Below are 11,691 nucleotides of genomic sequence, written 5' to 3' on the forward strand. Positions count from 1 at the left end.
AATGTCAACTTCTTTGGAAGGTTATGCACAGGGTGTGTAATAACTGCCTTCAATAGGACCATGCCAAAGATGGTCACTGTGTAATCGCTTAAAATTAAAGACCCTGAAAGAGCACAGATTCAAGCATTGGGCTGTCTCCTATGCAGGCCTTGTCCACATTGAGCACAGCCTCCATCTCATGAGGTTTTTGAGGTTTGAGTCGAGGGCAGAGATTGAGCCTGAACAGCCATCAAAGAAGGTGCTGACGGCAAAACCTCAGTTTGCCCCAGCCCCAAAAAGCCTACGTCAAGCTAGTCTATGGAGAACGCACTGACGGTTCCCAAATAAATAGGGTCAACATCCCCTTGGTTGTTGGGCTTGTCGGCACCGAAGATTGTCAAGGTAGGGAACCTTCAACTCCATACGGTCAAAGGCTGGAAGGATTAATCGCCGACGGTCGGCGTCAAGGGTTTCTCTAATGATGGAATGGATTCTAGCGCTATGCAGCTTTTGGCATCTGTGGGATTTTCAGCACTGACTGCATGATCGATGCTGTGGTCGTTAGCCTTATGCTGGTGATTTACATGCCTTTGTCAGTGTGGAGCCGGAAGGCTTGGTCTACGTTGATGGGGCCGGCGAACCGGCTAGCGTGGGGTCAGGAGCTCCGAGCGTTGCTTTCTCTGCCAATGCTTGCAGGCCTGGGGGGTGGGAGGACCGCACCTACAGCAGCATGTTGCTTAAACATTTACAGCATTTGTGTCTTAAAACGTTCCCACTCTTCCCGAGTGGTCAGACCCGCCGAGGGCTTACCTCATTCCGACGAACTGGACTTGCGCCTATGATGGTGGCGTTGCTTCTTCTCTCACAAGGAAGACGAAGAAGAATGGCTCCATGAGTGAGACTATTTCTTTTTTTTTACAATGTCTTTCCGTCCCTTTTGTTGGGGGTGGGCTCTTTTCGTCCTGGCCTCGGAAGACCGGACGAATGACTGCGCCAGAGATTTTGCGGATGGTCTGCCCCAAGCCATTTTTCCGGCTCGCGTAAGGATTTCGGCTGCATTCTGTAGCATGACTCACAGTCCTGGGTCATGACTTGCGCCCAACCACCACAGACAAACGTTGTGGGGGTCCGTCATCGACCTTTTGGCCTGGGAATTTGTGCCTCTTTTGAAGCCTGAAACTCAGTGAGTAGACCTTGCAGTTTTCTGAGGAAAACAAAATTGACTAAAAAACACCAGAGGTAGTTTTCTCATTGCAGCGTGCAATCATGCGGAAAAAAGGGGCTGAAGCATGGGGCGTAATGACATGCTATATACACAACGCCAATCCTTGGCCGATGATCGAGCACCGAGCAAGACGGATCGACGGCTGAGTACAGGTCCACTATACCCCCTGTTGAGCTGGACGAGGATATCCATCAAGATGAGAAATCTGCAGGAGAAGAATCCATAGAAAGATCATTACAGTAAGTAATTTCTCCATCAAAGTTGCCTCCCAGTGCAATTCTGTGGGTCTTGTTAAAATTCAGCCATAATCTCAGCACATACACCAAGGCAGTTAAATACCATGCTCTCAACACTCGAGAACAAAGACAAGCAGAAGAGTAGGAAACAGCTAGGATCTCCACATGAAAGACAAAGGCCACTGTCTAGCAACCTAAGCATTTGAGGGCTATTCAGAGATTCACTGAAAATGGCAGGCTTTCTGGAAGATGGACTGCAGACTCTGTATACACAACCTAGAGTTGCCCATTTCAGGGCTGGGCCAAGCAAAAACAAAGTTTAGACATGAACCATCTGGAGAGAAGATTCTCTTGCTGAGGAGGTGGAGGATTATTAAATTGACTTTGAGATCCCCATTAATGAGGAGGATATTGGAAAACCAGGGGATTCCCCCTCTGGACCTTCCTGGAGACATATAACCCCAATTACTACTTCTATAATGGAAGACAATTTTGAATATACTGCGCTGCTCAAAAGGGCAGCAGGCAGATTTAGAATTAAGGCACAGCAATCAGATGAGTATGTAGATGTCATTGGAGAAATCTTAGATGAACACAAACGTGTGTCTCGGATTATTCCACTAATACAATCAGTGAACAAGTGTGTGGCACTCTCCTTATTAAGACTATGTACTCCAAAGCTTGTCAATGCATGTTTTGAGAAAAAAAAATAAGCCATCACCATCTGACTCACTCTACATCCATTTTTACCTGACACTAGATTTCCTAGTTGTGATAACAAGAAAAAACGTTAACGCCCCCCTCTCAACCTCAGAACATCTGCCCCAGAAAGTTAGCAGGAACATTTTCTTTTTTTTGGCAGGAAGATGGTTACCTCAGTGTTCGTATTGCCAATGCAACTGCTGTTATGGCACATTACGATAGGGCAAAATGGAATGAACTGAGTGACCTAATTAAGGAGGTGCAGGAGCCCTTTACAGCTGGTTTCCATAACATTTTGAAAAATGGGAAAGAGACTGCAGTTATCAAGAATGAATTAGACGCAGCAGAGCCTGCATGGCGTTGAGTAGCAAGTGCTGTGGTCATCAAGTGTCCCAAATGGCTATGTGGCACAGACTTTAAGTCGTAGACACAAGCAAGCAGGCTGGATAAGCGGCTAGAGAAAGGTTCTACTAGATTTCATTGACACTGTGTGGTAATTTACTTTGTGGCATTTTCTTATTTACCACACCCCTACCCAATTACTCTCCTACACTTTCACACCCCCTAATACCAAACTCCTCCGAACATATACCTAAGGAAAGCCAAAAAAGAGCATAACACCCTGAAAATACTGGGACAGGTCACCAGTAGGAACTTAACAGCAAAAAGGGCGATGTCCTCCAAAAGGCATACTTTCTGGCATCAAACTCAAGTACAATCAAACATACAGTTCTCCCAGTCTTCATAGAGAGGATGGAATACAGGCTCTGGTGGCCACTCATTCTGGTACCCTATACCACAAATAGAGCTGTGGTGTGGACAGGGTCAGGGCCAAACCTTTGAGGGTTTGACTCTTTCAAAACAGGGACTTTCGGTTGCATGCCCCTTCTAATGTTACTCCAGTAAAAGGAAGATTGAACATTGAACCACGCATGGGAGGGGATCACCACAGACATGGGTAAGAAGTACAATAAAGGAGAGATACTGCATAGAACATGTGGGAAAACCACACACCACACAACAGGAAGAAGCCTAAAGAACACTTTATTTACAACGCAAAAGGGAGCTATCAAACCAGTCCCAAAAGGCTAGGAAAACACAGGTATTTATTCTCTGTACCAAAAAAGACAAAACCAAAAGATCAGTACTAGGTCTGTGCCCTGTAAACAAATTCGTAAAACAACAAAAAAATCATAATAACCACTTTACAAGAGGTAATTTCCCTGGGCATTAAGGTTGTATTCTTTGATTATCTTAATGTTCCCAGCAATCACAAGTAAGGTACAAAATGAACGCATGTCACTTTCAGTTCAAGGTGCTTCCTTTTGTGATTGCATTGGCACCTTGTGTGTTCACAAAGGTTACTGTTATCAGGCAAATGGGATCTAGTGGTGGTTTCTCAGGCGTTCAAAAAGCACTCAAGTGGTGTTAAAGGAAAAGCCTGTCATAAACCAGCCTGTGAAGGTGATCATTACAACAGATGCGTCACTGCCAGGTGGTCGATGCACAAGGCAGGTGGTCAAACCTGCAAGCTTTTGTTAAGATGGATTTCTAGAATCTGGCCTGGTGGACAGAATTTAGGAGGCCACCCTAGTGGTGAACGGGAAATTCAGAGGTTAGCCAAAACCCAATCAAGCTAAACGTGGAGAGCAGTAAAGGCTATTCTCGGGAGAGTGCGAGTGGGGTCAGGGATCCACAATGAGTCCTCACAGTGAAGCACACAATAATTCTATGTAGACAGTAATGTATAAAAATACAAATATTTATTCTAGGCCTTAAACCCGCACTAAATAATGAAAGAAACTGGTGATACCTTCGCACAGTTTTCAATAACAAACATATATACATTCACATTGGTTCTTAAAATGCATTCAATGACTCAAATCAGCACGAGGTAGTAAAGTGATGCAGTAAAGATGGAACCAAGTCACAAATGGATTTCCAGCAGTCCAACCCCTAAGAAGTACGGGGCTGTGTGCCCAAAAGTTACAATGCTTCTTCCTAGAATGTATCTATCTGTAGAAGGTAAGTTACTTGTGTTGGCGATAGTTCAAAAAGAAGAGATGCATCACAGTTACTAGATAAGTAAATATGTGGTGTTATCTTTCAGATGGTACTACCTTAGGTTAGACAACTAAAAAAAAGAAAGCGGAATGGAATTCAGAATACAAAGGGACTTCTCAATGGTATGCTATGGAGGACAACAGGGGGTGACAAATGCTTTGCGTTTATTTACCTGCCTAACTCAGATTTTCCCAGATGACTGGGGGTCGGTGGAGTTTGGGCTTCCCACCGCTGGTTCCAGTGAGAGGTGCCCAGGAGCTGCGGGTGCAAGGATTCTTACAGTCTGGTCCAGGAGCAGAGTCCTTGGCAAAAATATATCTGCTGCCACCAGCTTGTCTTTAGGCGCATATAAAAGTAACCAAAAATCCCAAGTGTAAAAGGCTATGGTCAGAAAAATATCCCCATTGCACAGTATTGTAGGGTGCTGTGTGCAATGTCAAAAAGTTGCAAAGATGTTAAAGATAGAAAACGACGTTACCTAGTACTGACAATCTGAAGGACTGATCGTAAAGACTGGAGGGGGGGGGTCTGTACTTCTGCTCTCTATATGGTAGAGGAGAGGCACAGAGGATGCCAGCCAAGATTCTCTATTGTTGGTAGCAATGGACGAGCAATCGAGGCCTAGCTTCTCAGGAGGTGATGCAGGCTGGTTCTTAAGTACAGTGTAGTCCCCAAGCCCCCACAAAGGAATTTACACACACTGTATTAGTTAAAACACAGTCTTTATATTATTAAGGTTTAAGGTTATATACACGATCACAATAACTCACTTTGTGCTCAGTAAATCTACAATGGCAAATATATACAATTGTAAGTGGTACCACAATTTTTATGTGATTTCATTAAAGTGCATCAACTGTACTCTGGTTAAATGTCACACAAATCACTTAATAAAGGTAACCAACAATAGACATAGGAGGAAAGCAGTTGGTTAGAACAATTGGCAAAATACTGCCCCTGTTACCTAGACACAGTTCTCCAGCAAGGGGTCTGGCATGGATTCACATGCTCATGAATATTCCCCGTCGTCAGGCCGGGAATCCTCGGTGAAGAAAAAATCATTATAAGTTTTGTTTCTGATCTGTCTTTCTTAGTATTAACCAATCACTGATCTCTGGGTCATACTGCCCCCAGCCAATGACTGCCCTCTCCCTAGGCCCCTCCTCTGGCAGCCATCCTCAGTTTTTTACTGCACGCTCAAGTGTTGGGAGTCCTCGTGTTTAGCTCTCAAGCTTTTTGCTGCGTTTTCGCACTTTTTCAAAGAGATTTTCTCATTTTTCGGTTAAATAGAGCCTCAAGCTCCACCGTGTCTACATCCGATCAACGGGGACCCGTTTCGGATTTTTCTACGCCCCTCAAGGGTGAAGTTTTCGTCGAGCTACGCTTCTTGGAGGAGACCAGAAGTTTCTGTGGCCTACCCCGGACATGGCCCGGGAGAAAGGAAGCTTGACGCCCGGAAAGCTGTTCAGGGTTTGCCCTGGATGCCGGCTGCAGAATGTGTTCAAAGAGGACGAGCATTCGAAGTGCCTCTACTGCCTTCATGAGGACAAAACGCACGTGGAGAAGGACTGTGCGTTTTGCGGGAACATGTCGGAACGGACCATCAAGGATCGACATCTTCGTCTCTCCAACTGGCTGGAAGGAAAGAGCCCGTCAGGTGAGAAGAAGAAGTAGTCTGAGCGGTCTTCTAAGTCCTGTGAGGGCGCCCTGGCGATGGGGGCCCAACAGAAGGCAAAGCATGGCGAGTCTGCGGGCACCGGGAGCGCAGAACGGGAGGGCTCTCCTCGGCTGCCAGGCAGGACGCATCCTCTCCAGCACCATCAAACACGAGCCAACGCTCTGGCTCAGAGAAGAGGAAAGCCGAGAACCCGGCGAAGCTTCTGGAGAGGCCCCGATCGGTCTCGAAGGATCCAGCCGAGGGGGACTGAGGCGATGACCCTCCCCCCCAAGGTGAAGGCCACAGGCCCGCAGAAGGTGATGAAGGCCTTGATTCACCCAGCTAAGGCCTCTATCAAGGAAGTTGCGGCGGCCCTGGCGCAACCTGGGGAAGCTACACCAGTGGAGGCGACCTCAGGGCCCAGAGTTTCTCTGCCACCGCGGAGGGAAGCCTCTTTCAGGCCCATCGAGAAGACCTCCGTGAAGACCCTGGCGGAAAAAGTGGGGGGAGCCGGTGGCCATTGTGGACACGGACACAGCCTCCGGGGAGGAACTGGTTGAAGTCTTGGAGGGCCTCGACGAGGGCATCGAAGAGGCCCGGTCCCACGGGAGGGATCACGACGAAGAGGACATCGAGAGAGCCGGCGAGGTTCCTAGTCAACCGTCGCGCCCATCGCTTCCGGAGCCGCAGGACAACTCAGCGGCCATTTTGTTGGCAATACAATCCTTCTGTTCGGAGAGAAGGACGAGATTGCCCCTACCACCGACAGAGGAGCCAGAACCAGGCCCGACGGAGGAGCCAGAGCCAGGCCCTTCGGGAAGTCCCCCAAACAAGAGACTATGGACCCATCCAGCCCCGCCTTTTCATCTCTCGCGGCCTGCTCAGCCTTTGCCCACGTCCCCCGTACCTGGGGATGACACGGGAACGGACACGGCAACGACGGGTACGGATGACGATGGCGGTGACGACGGGACGGAGCTCCCATCGCCTCCAGCCCGGGCCTACCCGCCCGACGAGATCGGGTCTTTCCACGCTATGATCACCAGGGCATCTGAGCTTTTTCAGCTCTGCCCCGTAGAGAAGAAGAAGGAAGGTTTCCTTTACCTACGACGCCTGCCAAGAGGGATCGGTACGAGAAGAAGTACCGGGTCCCCGACGCGGCCCCTTTATGCCTTAGGGCGCAACCGACCCCTGACTCGGTCGTCTCACCGGCGGCCAAGAAGAAAGCAAGGGGGGCATCGGCCTTGACGCCAACTTCAACTTCCCCGCCGGACGGCGAAGGAAAGAAGCTGGATGCAATGGGATGACGAGTTATCTCGGCGGCAACAACGATTAAGGCAGCCAACGCCCTCGCGATCGTGGGCCGCTACGACAGGGAGTTATGTTACAAGATCGCCCCCCTGTTGGACTTCCTACCGGACGACAAGATCTTGCAGGAAGGTGAGGTGGCGTCGGACCACGCCATAACGGTGGCAATGGACATTGCCGACGCCGGTTTCCGCCAGCTAGGCAACGGGGTTTGCCTCAGACGAGGGTGGCTCAAGGCGACGGATTTCCGCCAGGACGTACAAGCCAAGGTTTTGGACATGCCGTTCGACGGGAACAACCTGTTTGGGAAAACAGTGGATGAGTCCCTCCAAGCCATCAAGGTGGACACGGAGACAGCTAAGGCCCTAGGAGTTCTCCAGCAACAAAGGCCGTCCTTTCGGAGCTCCGGAGGCAAGCAGGGTGCCTCCAAGGGATTCGGCGGTGGCTCCTCTACGTACCGCCAAGCGGCCCGCTCCTCATCGCAGGAAGCCTATAGAGGACGAGGCAAGTCGGGTGGATCCCGCCGTCGTCGCCAGGGAGGCCAAGGCGGCAAGGCGTCCTCCAAGCAAGATTGAACCGACCGTGGCGTCGGGCCCCCACCGAAGCACCCCAGTGGGAGGCCGGCTGGCGAAGTTTGTCAGCATGTTGGAGTCCATCTCCACCGACCGTTGGGTGTTGGACGCCCTGGCCCAGGGGCACGCCCTCGAATTTCTAAAAACGTGCCCCGCATTCCTCCCGTGGCCAGGAAAGAAAACCACGTCCCTCAACTACTGTTGGAGGTAAGGGCGATGCTCAAGAAAGGTGCCATCGAGCTCGTCCCAAAGAGGCTCCGGGGCTCCGGAGTATACTCAAGGTACTTCCTTGTGAAAAAGAAGACAGGAGGGTGGCGACCCATCCTGGACCTGCGACGACTGAACAAGTACATCAAGGCACAGAAGTTCTGGATGGTCACCCTCCAGCACGTGCTGGGACAGCTGGAGGAGGGCGATTTCCTGTCGTTGTTGGATTTGGAGGATGCATACTTTCACATTCCCATTCTAAAAGGACATTGGAAGTTCCTCAGGTTTGTGGTCCAAGGGCGGCATTACCAGTTCAAGGCCCTTCCGTTTGGATTTAAGTCGGCACCCAGGGTTTTCACCAAGCACCTCGCTCCAGTTGCGGCGTGGCTGCGCCTGCAGGGGAATCCACGTCTACCCCTACCTGGACGATTGGCTCATCCGCGCAAGGACAAGGGAGCTCGCCGTAGAACACACAGCGAAGACCGTCCAGGACCTGGGGTTCTCCATCAACTTCCCCAAGTCCCACCTGGTCCCCTCTCAAGTCGCACTGTTTCTGGGAGCCAAGCTCGACAAAGTGGCACGTCTGGCCTCTCCGTCGGAGGAAAGGACAGAGGCCATCCTAGACAAGGTGCAGCGTCTGCTGGCCACGGACGTAGCCAGGGTGCGGTCCATCAAGTCCCTCCTCGGGATGATGTCCTCTTGCATTTATCTCATGCGCCTGTGCAGGCTTCGGATGCGCCCTCTACAGGAGTTCTTCGACGCCCACTGGATTCAAGCGACGGGCAGCTTCGAGGACAGGATCCCTCTCAACGAGACCTTCCGACGAGCGATCCGGTGGTGGGGCACGCGCGCTCATCTAGCGGCAGGAACAGACTCTCAGACCCTGGCCCACCAGGCGACGGTGACGAGGGATGCCTCCCTGGAGGGGTGCGGATTACAGCCCCTGAAGTACTGCCGTACCTACCATCGCTGGCCAAGGCTGGACTAGCTCACGCTTCCATCAAGAAGCATCTGGCTGCGATCACCCGATACACCAGAACTACGGGACGGGCGTCCTTGTGGTCTCATCGCTTGGTGTAGGAATTTATGAAGGGACTGTTTCGATCGTTCCCGCCAGTGAAGGCTCCTGCCCCGGCGTTAGAACTCAACGAGGTGCTGCCTAGGCTCATGGGGGCGCCATTCGACCTCTGCATTCGGCGCCGTTGAAGTTCCTGTAGTGGAAGACAGCATTTCTTGTGGCCATTACCTCCGCACGACGAGTGGGAGAGATACAGGCCCTATCCTGCAAGCCTCCATACTTGACTTTTCACAACACGAGGGTGGTGCTGAGGACGCACCCCTCCTTTATGCCCAAGGTGCTGTCGGACTTCCACCTCAATGAGCCCTTGGTGTTACCAGTTTTCTTCCCGTCGCCTTCGTCGCCGGCCGAGAGGACTTTGCACTCGCTGGATTTGGATAGAGCGCTGAAGTTCTACGTGGACCGCACAAAGAGTTTTCGGAAGACGTCACAGCTGTTTGTGAACTTTGGACCTGTGAACCAAGAGAAGGCTCTCTCGAAGGCTTCCATTTCCAGATGGCTCTCTGGCTGCATCATGCACTGGAGGCCCCCAGATATACTAGTTGATCTCCCATTCATTCTGCTGAGTCACACTACCAATCACTCAGAAGGGGATTCAGCAGTCAGTCGGCCAATCAGGCATACAGTGCATTCAGGCCATTCTGCTCCCTCTCAGACACTCACAACAAGGAATGTGTATTGGGACAAGTACCCAGCCATTCAACACTACACACTGCATTCATACCTGTTTTGGATGTGGATGTGGCTTGTCCTATGCATGTAACTCTGTTATGCACTGGCAAACACGCATCATATGTTCTCTCCCAAAGCTCACCCCTCAAGGAGTGCAGCAGGAAAACTAGCCTTTGTTGCAAACATCGAAACAGTCAAAGTCTGATAATCCAAGATGGTAGAAAACCTAGGAGAGGTCTCCGCCTGTGGTGGTGAAAAGGTTGGGTCTAAAGCCATGATCCCAAGAGTGACCACCCAAGAGAAAGCATTGCCCAATCCTAAAGACCACTTACGAACTATACACAACTGCAGCACATAAACTCAGTCTTGACAGCTTTTGGCTTTTGGTGAAGGGAGACAGCAGTCAACCTTCTTCAGGCTCCACTTGGAGACTCAAACAAACTCTGGGGGAAGGATTCGGAAAGTAAATAAGTGTAATGGAAACACTGGGCAGCATGGGTGTTGCAAGGAGAGGGGGTAGAGCAGAGCAGTGTGCTTTGGGAGAATTGGGGAGAGAGAGACAGCAGAGTGAAAGTGGGATGGGTAGAGGGAGGGAAAAACACCTTGAAGGGGCAGGGCATTGGAGAAATAAAACCAAAGGTGAGGAGGACTATTCCATTATTTATGGAGATAGTTTGGGTAGGCCAAGAAGAGGGGTTTGGGATAAAGCAAGAAAAGGAGGCTAGCTAAAATAAACGAGGGCCCTCTCAAAATCCAAGCAGGAGGGTTGGTGAGTACAAGAGATGGCAGTGGGAAGAAGCTGAAGGGAGAAGGAGGTTAAGATCAGAGAGGCGAGTTGAGAAGGAGATCGCAAGAGGAAAAGGATGCTAGCCAGCATAGGAAGGTACATGCAAGGGGCAGTTTTGACTTGGGACAGGTCTTTGAGTTAAACCCCTGGTCTGAATGGAATGAGCCTGGCGATGTGGGGCGGGGGGGTGATGGAGGGGGTTAAGGCATGTGGTACAAGTGATTGACCAGATTAGAGAGGATTTAATGGAGACATGGGGGGACAGGTGGTGGGTACCAGAGCTGACCGTAAGACAGGGAGGTAACAAGGTGGCCGAGAAGCAGCCTTTGGAAATGGGGAATCATCATCATCTGGGTTGGCAGTAGCTCGGAATGGAAGAGAGTTCAGATTTCTTTCAGCCTAGTAGACCAAGTGTAACGATGACTACACTGCTCCATGTGTAACTCAGAAAGTGATAATTTTACACATGCAGCAAAGAAACCACAACCAACTTGCTCTAAAAGAATCAGAGACTGTGGGTGACAGAAGGTGGAGTGATTCTGAGACTTCTGGACTGTTAAATAGACTGTGTTGCATTGTATAAGGAGAAGCTATCATATTTATTTGGTTTACAAAGTAACACAAGTGTAATTATCCCAATAAAATTGTAGATTAACTTACTACTGGCGTTGACTTTTCCGTGGAATACGATTGGCTTTGCAAGAGTACACTAAAACGAGGAGATTGGGTCTGAGCTACATCATAGTGCAATTTTGACACTTCAAGAGTGTGAAAATCCACCCAATCAATGAAAGATTTAATATCGTGAGGAGGCACTCCTCCCCGCCTACTGAGTTATGCCTCTTGAAGCAGAAGTATGACACGTGTAATTAGGTCAGAATGGGATGAAGATGTATACTCAGAATTACTTCTCACCCCATGCCATTATTGCTAGCATGACCCTGGAGCATGTTTGTCTAGAAACAGTTCTCATTTGAAGTATCTAGAGTGTCTGTAATTGTCCATTTGGGTTAACACCAAGCACATCCTGTTTGTAACTCCCCATTTCGGTAAGCAGTGAAGTACATCCCACCAATAACTGCCTATTTGAGTCTTTGAAGATGTTATGTTAAGGGTATTTATGAAGCGCGCCGTCACCAACAGAATTGGTCCCCAGGTGCTCTGGCGGATCTGTAAACGAGAAAGTGGGAAGGGTTAGTAAGCT

At 49.9% G+C, this 11,691-nt stretch overlaps 1 protein-coding gene across 3 annotated transcripts in view; it reads left to right on the top strand.

Annotated features, from left to right (window-relative positions):
• The window catches only part of SLC39A10 (solute carrier family 39 member 10), an 802,105-nt gene that overhangs the window by 785,057 nt on the left and 5,357 nt on the right, over window positions 1-11,691 (top strand). The gene's annotated exons all lie outside the window — the stretch shown is intronic.

The sequence above is a fragment of the Ambystoma mexicanum genome, chromosome 9 (genome assembly GCF_040938575.1).
Source record: "Ambystoma mexicanum isolate Mex_15411 chromosome 9, UKY_AmexF1_1, whole genome shotgun sequence".
Lineage (NCBI taxonomy): Eukaryota > Metazoa > Chordata > Amphibia > Caudata > Ambystomatidae > Ambystoma > Ambystoma mexicanum.